The sequence below is a fragment of the Schistocerca cancellata genome, chromosome 8, assembly GCF_023864275.1.
Source record: "Schistocerca cancellata isolate TAMUIC-IGC-003103 chromosome 8, iqSchCanc2.1, whole genome shotgun sequence".
NCBI lineage: Eukaryota > Metazoa > Arthropoda > Insecta > Orthoptera > Acrididae > Schistocerca > Schistocerca cancellata.
In genome coordinates, this window is record NC_064633.1 from 147,447,288 (window position 1) to 147,455,667 (window position 8,380).

The following is an 8,380-nucleotide window of genomic DNA, read 5'->3' on the forward strand; positions in this document are numbered from 1 at the left end:
GCCCGTTGTTCGTCTTATTCTGCTGCTTTCTGGAAGACAATTCATTCGCTTTGATAGCTACTCCTTGGACACCAGTGATTACAGCTCCACCTGCTGAGCTGTTCGGGACCTCCATTTCGCTGCAAATATCCCAGCTTAATATTGTGAATTCTTCTAACTTCATGTAGAGTATCCACGCCAGGTTATTAGCAGTGGTTTAAAATCAACACAAAAACTTGTGGAATCTATTATTTACTTACCAACATCAACAGACTTAAAGGAGCTACAACTCTTCGTAAAAAAAGGTAAATTAATACTTCAAATTCATACTGCATGCGCAGAGACTGCTAAATCATTGAGCTAGGTTGCGCAAAAAAGAAAGAGCACAGTTGGTACGGATACCTGCCTGGAGACAGAGTTCCAAACATTAACGACTTTGCCTGAGTGTACTCACTCTCTAGCTACTTTTCAGTCTACCTAATTTCCAATTTGGGGCACCGACTCCTCGGGAAATGACACTGGCATGATTTGACAATAATACATTGCTTGCGCCTCAAAAAGTCTGTGCCCAGCCCAGTATAACTACAGTCAAACACCGAAATAACCTCTCGGATCCAGAATGAGATTTTCACCCTGCAGCGGAGTGTGCGCTGATATGAAACTTCCTGGCAGATTAAAACTGTGTGCCCGACCGACACTCGAACTCGGGACCTTTGGCTTTTGCGGGCAAGTGCTCTACCAACTGAGCAACCGAAGCACGACTCACGCACGGCACTCACAGATTTACTTCTGCCAGCACCTCGTCTCCTACCTTCCAAGCTTTACAGAAGCTCTCCTGCGAACCTTGCAGAACTAGCACTCCTCAAAGAAAGGTTCGCAGGAGAGCTTCTGTAAAGTTTGGAAGGTAGGAGACGAGGTACTGGCAGAAGTAAAGTTGTAAGTACCGGGCGTGAGTCGTGCTTCGGTAGCTCAGTTGGTAGAGCACTTGCCCGTGAAAGGCAAAGGTCCCGAGTTCGAGTCTCGGTCGGGCACACAGTTTTAATCTGCCAGGAAGTTTCAACCTCTCGGATATTACTTTCGGGGTTCGATAGTTCTGCAACTCCTTATATCGAACCAAATTTCAGCTCATCACTTACCACCAAACAATCCGTGCTATTTTTCGATCTAAATCCAAGTTACGTGTTAAAACAGCTTAATGACGGCAGTTCTGTGCCCTCTTCCTAACTAATTAACACTTTCCTTTTTTGAGTCATCAGTGGTTTGTTGCGCCCCGCCACGAATTTCTCTCCTCTGCCAACGTTTCCTTCTCAGAGTAGCATTTGTAATCTACGCCCTCCATAATTTTCGGGATTCATCTCAATCTTTGTCTTCCTCTGCACTTCAGTCCGGAACCGCGCTGCTGCTACGGTCGCAGGTTCGAATCCTGCCTCGGGCATGGATGTGTGTGATGTCCTTAGTTTAATTAGGTTTAAGTAGTTCTAAGTTCTAGGGGACTGATGGCCTCAGAAGTCCCATAGTGCTCAGAGCCATTTGAACCATTTTTGTTACCTCGCACTCCGACCTCCCACACCTGCACCGGAACTTGGTGAATATCAATCTCTCCAGCATCAGTTACCGACCGTCAATACCCCATTTTCCCAATCTTGGACAAATGAGTATACATGGTGGTCTTTCCTCTGTCTCTTCACTACTACGTTCTGCAGATGCTCCACTCTGACCAGAGGCAGAACTCACAAGAAGGTGATGCATGCCATCTTATCTTGGTCTGGGATCACAAATCAGTCGAGTACAAGGCTGCTGTGTGTGCCATCCACCAGGTCACTGGGCCATGCCTCATCACTGTGCAGCTTGACTCACTCCGCAAGAGCCGTGGAACTGCATCACGTGGATTCTGCCAGACTTCCCCTCGAGCGACATGTGGCTGATCACCATCAGTGCTCTCCCTGAATTCCTTGTGCAGTCTGCCACCACTCGCGCCACTATACTGGCCTTCACATCCATTTTTTTCTATGAAAGGAGTTAGTGGGGCCCTCTATCAGACAATTGCTCACTCTCAGACTGTGCTGAATCTTTTTCTTCGTAAGATTACACATCGTCGGGTAACGGAGATAGAACGATACGTTTTATTTGTGAAATACGAGTATTTTAACAGCCGTGGTAGCAACAGAACATATAAAATTACAATTTTGTGTTTACAGGTTTCTTTTAAGTAAGATCATCATATATGTATGAAAATTAACATCAAATTGTCTTTCAGGTAATGTGAATACTTAAAAGTCTTTAAAATAGATATATTTTAAACATGTTAAGGCAGAAAGATAGTAAAACTACCGTTTATACTAATGAGCCAATATCTAAGAACAATGTTGGTCACATTACCATCATCACTATATGTCCCCAAATACGAGTCACACTAACTGACGATGATGTTCAGGCTAACATTGTACCTGTGTACTGTTTCTTTTAGGAACTATGGTACACTCTTTTACCATTTTTATGTTGTAATACTTTTAAATAATGTATGTTTTTAACATTGCTTAATGTGCAACTTAACCGAAAGTCAATTTTCTGTTTATTTCTATACAGGGTCTTACAAAAAGGTACGGCCAAACTTTCAGGAAACATTCCTCACACACAAAGAAGGAAAATATGTTATGTGGACATGTGTCCGGAAACGCTTACTTTCCATGTTAGAGCTCATTTTAGTACTTCTCCTCAAATCACATTAATCATGGAATGGAAACACACAGCAACAGAATGTACCAGCGTGCCTTCAAACACTTTTTTACAGGAAATGTTCAAAATGTCCTCCGTTAGCGAGGATACATGCATCCACCCTCCGTCGCATGGAATCCCTGATGCGCTGATGCAGCCCTGGAGAATGACGTATTGTATCACAGCCGTCCACAATACGAGCACGGAGAGTCTCTACATTTGGTACCGGGGTTGCGTAGACAAGAGTTTTCAAATGCCCCCATAAATGAAAGCCAAGAGAGTTGAGGTCAGGAGAGCGTGGAGGCCATGGAATTGGTCCGCCTCTACCAATCCATCGGTCATTGAATCTGTGGTTGAGAAGCGTACGAACACTTCGACTGATATGTGCAGGAGCTCCATCGTGCATGAACCACTGTTGTGTCGTACCTGTAAAGGCACATGTTCTAGCAGGACAGATAGAGTATCCTGTATGAAATCATGATAACGTGCTCCATTGAGCGTAGGTGGAAGAAACTAAAATGAGCTCTAACATGGAAATTAAGCCTTTCCGGACACATGTCCACATAACATCTTTTCTTTATTTGTGTGCGAGGAATGTTTCCTGAAAGTTTGGCCGTACCTTTTTGTAACACCCTGTAGATCTGTAATTGGTTGACAATCAACTGAAATCAGTATATTCTTTTCTTGTGACGAAGAATTTTAAATTTTTTTCCCTATTCGCTTCTTTGTATTATTCTACTGATAATGATCACATATTCGCTCTGCATTCCAGGTATCTTCAAACAGTTAAACAGAACGTCTAGCATGTAACTCCCGACAATACGTTAAAGGAGCAAAGTCTATGGATGTTAACAATGAGGATGATCCGACCGGAGTCCTCATTTGGTTTGTATTGTATCACACGAAGTAACTGGCGCTCCCTGACCGCGACGCTTCTTAGCCACCATCAGTGCACGTTGATAGTTCTCTCGCGTCCTACTATAATTCCATCAAATCCGTCACCTCACCCACGCTACTCTGCAGGTTCCAAACATGGATTCCCTCTAGTTTTATTTGTGAGATAGGAGTATTTTAACAGCCCTGGTAGCAATGGAACATATAAAACTGGGTCATACTGGGGACACAGTTACCGTCACCAACAGTGAAATGGCTTTCCAGGAACCGCCAGCACAGTGGAAACTCCAATATCACGTCAATAAACTTCATTCTACTGTATAACCTTAGACTTTATTCCGACGTAGCTTCATTTACAATCCTCCTTCACTATCACTGTTCTTCAGCAGACGCCAGGGGAGTCGTGTAAGTGGAATGCTTACCACTACCACCAGGCCACATTCTCAGCTTAGCCGACGGCTCTCACTGCATAAAGACAGGAAACGGTGGAAAACGCGGACGCTAACGGCACAGACTACTCGTCTCCAGAGTTCGAGATGGGAGAATCCTTGAAGTCACAGGTTCTGAGTGGGCTGCCCACCACCAACTTCCTCCCTCCCTGTGCCCCACCACCATCATCGTCCAGAATATTTTCGGATGTGCTGGCGGATTACAGGGGACCTGATCTTGTATCGTCGCTCATCGACAATGCAGACTCCAAGTACTATATCAATACCGACACAGCACAGACAGCAATGTACACTGTGGCCTGCACTAGGAAACGCTTACAATTCAAGTTGTACCACCAACTATGGCACGTAGACATTTTATAAGCATCAACATCGGCAGTGCAAGATAAATTACGACCAATACGTAGCTAGAGACATTGCGTGATATGATCGAGGAAACCCAGTGTTCCCTGTGGACTTGGATACGAATCAAATTGCTACACTGGAGGACTTTGCTATGTGTACAACAGAATTCTCTTCGCATCCATTGAAATTCTAGATAGCCCACATTGTTCTTTTTTAATGTGGAGCAGACGGGTTACAAATTCCTACCTCTGTTGCACTGTTACAGTTATTTCACTGTGTAATAAATGAGAGTATTCATCAAGTTCTGCGTCGATTACTTTAGAAACATTTGTAGAGTATGGCTTTAAACTAATCACTGCAAGAAGTTTACATGAAGATTCTAGCAACCGGCAAGAAATATTGATGGGTCACCTTAACGACTTTACCCAAATCATCTGTTCCGAAGCGCGCGCTTGAACGTTGTCGTCATTTAACATATTTCAGTTCACAAACTGATCTGTTTTTCTTGGGCAAAGGAATAAGGTAAGTACTAATCTGCATATGCGTTCCTTTCACGTGGTAAATCGCAAGGATTAGGTTTCCAAACGTATATCATGGCCGATCTAAAGGTATCAAGGTACTTGAAATGATAGAAATTATACAATTTTAATAGACAGATAGTTCCGTTTGTGTATGAATAAAAGTTTTACTTCATATTTGAGATGCAGTTCGTATTTAAAATTCTACATGATCTTATTTTCGTTATTACCTCACTTGAAATACTCGTACTGCATCTTTTTGCTGCTATGTTAACAAGAAAAGTACATTGAACAACTCCTTTTCCTGAGTTGCTGCAACGTCAATAGCAATTTCTAGACTGCAGGTGTGGGTTGTGTGATCTACAGTGTCGAGTATACGTATCGAGCGAAATTGTGTAATGTACAATACATTCCACAGCTTTTCAGAATAAGAAGAACACAATTCGTTGTCTTTCCTTGATTCAGTTATCCCTCTGCTTCTAGTCCATGTGGATGTTCGGTTGCCCCCAGCCCCCCCCCCCTCCCCACTAATGAATGAGGACGAGTTTTTTTAGATTGTATGGAAATAGCTCTAGCATTGTTAGATCAATGGTTGGAAAATACATGTAAAGATAATTTTAAGCATTGTAAAACAACCTCGAAAGGAAACAAGTGTCTCATCGTAGGAGCGTAGCGAAAACTCACCTCTTCTCCTGTGTTCTCCATTGATTCGCGTATGGCATGACCATAAGTTTCATTGGACAGCTTTACTTTTCTGTCGCGGTGATCGACGTACTTGTTAGCAATTTCCTTTACTCTTAGCAACGCCCTTTCTAAAAACTCATATTTTCCGAAGCATTTCCCTGCAAAATAGGTACAGGTTAATAGGTAATTTTGCAATTTATTTCTCAGAATGTGTCCTTATCCTGTGCAGTTGAATTGTTTTACAACTGGCAAACAAGGACGCTCGGCAGTCAACAAGTACAGATCGATATCTGAATGCATAAGAGGTAAAGAGATTTCCTATGCCAAGATTTCAACAGAAACTTACCTAAAAGTTCGTAACCAAGTTCCTGAATTTGCGGTCTTCCTGGAAAATAGTAACACTCAAATAATGCTCCAAAACAAGAGTTTTATGAAACTCTGAATAGAAACCTCCGATATATTGAACGAGGCCGGAAACATTTGTCGAAACGACAGGTGAAATATCAAAGGAGAGGGAGTGTTCATTGCAAGCGATGTAGTTGTTACGTCTGATAAGCTGAAAACTAAGTGTGACTGGAAAGTTTTCTGGACACAAGTAACCGCCCTATGTGAAACAATTAAAACCGATTTTTTTACCATCCCCCAATTCTGACGTAACAATTAAAGAATTATTGAAAGAAAATCTTTGCTCAGTAGCCCGATATTATCCTAATCACGCAATACTAGTCGGAGGCGATTCACCTACAGAGTGTAGATTAGAACGTGCATAGATTCGTTGCTGATGGTATAGACAGACACTCTCCCGAATTAGTTTTGAACGCTTTCTTCCAAAATTGCATTGAGCAACTAGTGTGGCAATCCTAGGACGATGGAAATGTTTGGACCTTGTAGCTACAAATAGAGCATACCTTACCTCTGCAGAGAGAGTGGGATTAGCGATCACGATGTTATCATAGCCACGACGGTAACTCAAGTTAATAAATCGTTCAAGATGTCTAGGAGAGTTTATATACTAGAAATTACAGAGAAGCAGTTGTTAGCGTCATTTACTACCAGTATGATAGACGTGGAGAAATTACGGTCAAAATACAAACTTATTGTAAATCGTGGTCGGTCAACTACGTGTCAAGAAAGTGAATTAAAGACGGAAAAGACCAACTGTGGTTTAAAAAATTGACCAGAAAATGCTGACAATACAGAGATTGAGGCAAATTCGGTTCAAAACAGAACGCCGAAATGTCGACATGCAAGATTTAGTAGAAATTCGTGAGCAGATTTAAAGATCGACACACGAAGCATATAGTAACTTTCATTGTCAGTCTCCCCAAGAATCATAGAGAACTCTTGTTCTACCTCAAATCATTAAGTGGGTCGAAAGATTCTATTTAATCGTTGGTAGATTATTCTGATGTGACAGTAGAAAAAAGTACAAGGAAAGCTAGAAATTTAAACCTCGCTTGTAAAGAAATAGTTCACTCAGGAGGACTGTACTGACCATCGTTGGGCCTCCGCACAGGCTTTGGTATGGAGGACACAGAAACAGGCATTGCAGGCTTTGAAAAGCTATTGAAAGAACTGAAAATAAATAAGTCGCACAGGTCCATACAGTCAACCAGTTCTGTTCTACAGAGAATACTACTCGGAAATGACCCCATGCGTAGCTTGCACTTATTGTGAATCTCCCATCCAATGGAAAATCCCGAGCAACAGGAAAGAAGCACAGCTGACTCACATACAAAAGAACGGTAAAAGAACGGATCTGCAGAATTTCAGGACATTATCCACAACGTCAGTTGTGCAGAATATTTAGCATATTTCAAGTTCAAGTATAATAAGTTTTATTAAGCGAGAAAAGCTTACAGGCACAATCAACTGCTCATGCGAATCCCAAGGTGCCCATTCTGATAAAGCCGTTTGGAGTCATCGGTGAATCGCTCGACATTTGAATAGGAGTGATATCACTATTCGACAGTTTGTCAGGAAAGGATGAACCACGGCCGAACACAATGTCAAGAAGGTAGCGGTAGACCTAGAGACGACAAAATCTTAGGACCGATCCATTGTCACCACGGCACTCAGAGCTTCGGATTTTTCACTGACATGGATCTGCCGTGCAACTGGTGCTTCAGTGACCACAGGGAACATTAGTAGACGGCTCACAGAATGGGGCCTGATTTCACAGCGCCCCTTGAGTCGACAACCGTTGATCACCGTACATCAATAACCTTGTTTCCAGTGGCGTATGTCACATTCGACCTGGAGTCTCATTGAATGGAGTAGAATTGTCTTCAGTGATGAGCTCCGCTTCGAATTGGTTCACGATAATCAGCGAAGACAGGGATGCCCTGGACAGCGGTGGGATGCCAGCCTGACTGTCGCTCGGCAACCACGACCAGGAGAGACAATCTGGGATGGCATTCCTTTGTTAGCAGGACCCCTTCGGTTGTCATCGAACGCACCGTTTCAGTACAGCGATGCGTCGACGATATTTTACGCATCGTTTTGCTGCCCTTCGTGGCAAGCCATTCAGGGCTTACATTTCGGCAGGACAATGCCTACCCGCACACAGTGAGAGCTGGTCTTCATGCTTGCTAAAGCCTACCTCGACCAGCGAGGTCGCTGGTTCTCTTCCCAACTGAGGACATTTGGAGCGTTGTGGTCAGAGCTATTGAACCAACTCGTGACTTTGACGATATAACGCGTGAATTGGACGGAATTGGGCACGATATCCCCCAGGAGGATATCCAACATCTCTGTCGATCAATACCAAGACTAATAACTGTTTGCATAAGAGCC

General features: G+C 43.0%; 1 non-coding gene across 1 annotated transcript; it reads left to right on the plus strand.

Moving 5' to 3' along the window:
* Positions 1 to 936: 936 nt before the first annotated feature.
* On the plus strand, positions 937 to 1,011 carry Trnas-uga (transfer RNA serine (anticodon UGA)). Its single transcript has one exon. It is a non-coding gene; the product is annotated as a tRNA-Ser (tRNA).
* The last annotated feature ends 7,369 nt before the right edge of the window (positions 1,012 to 8,380 follow it).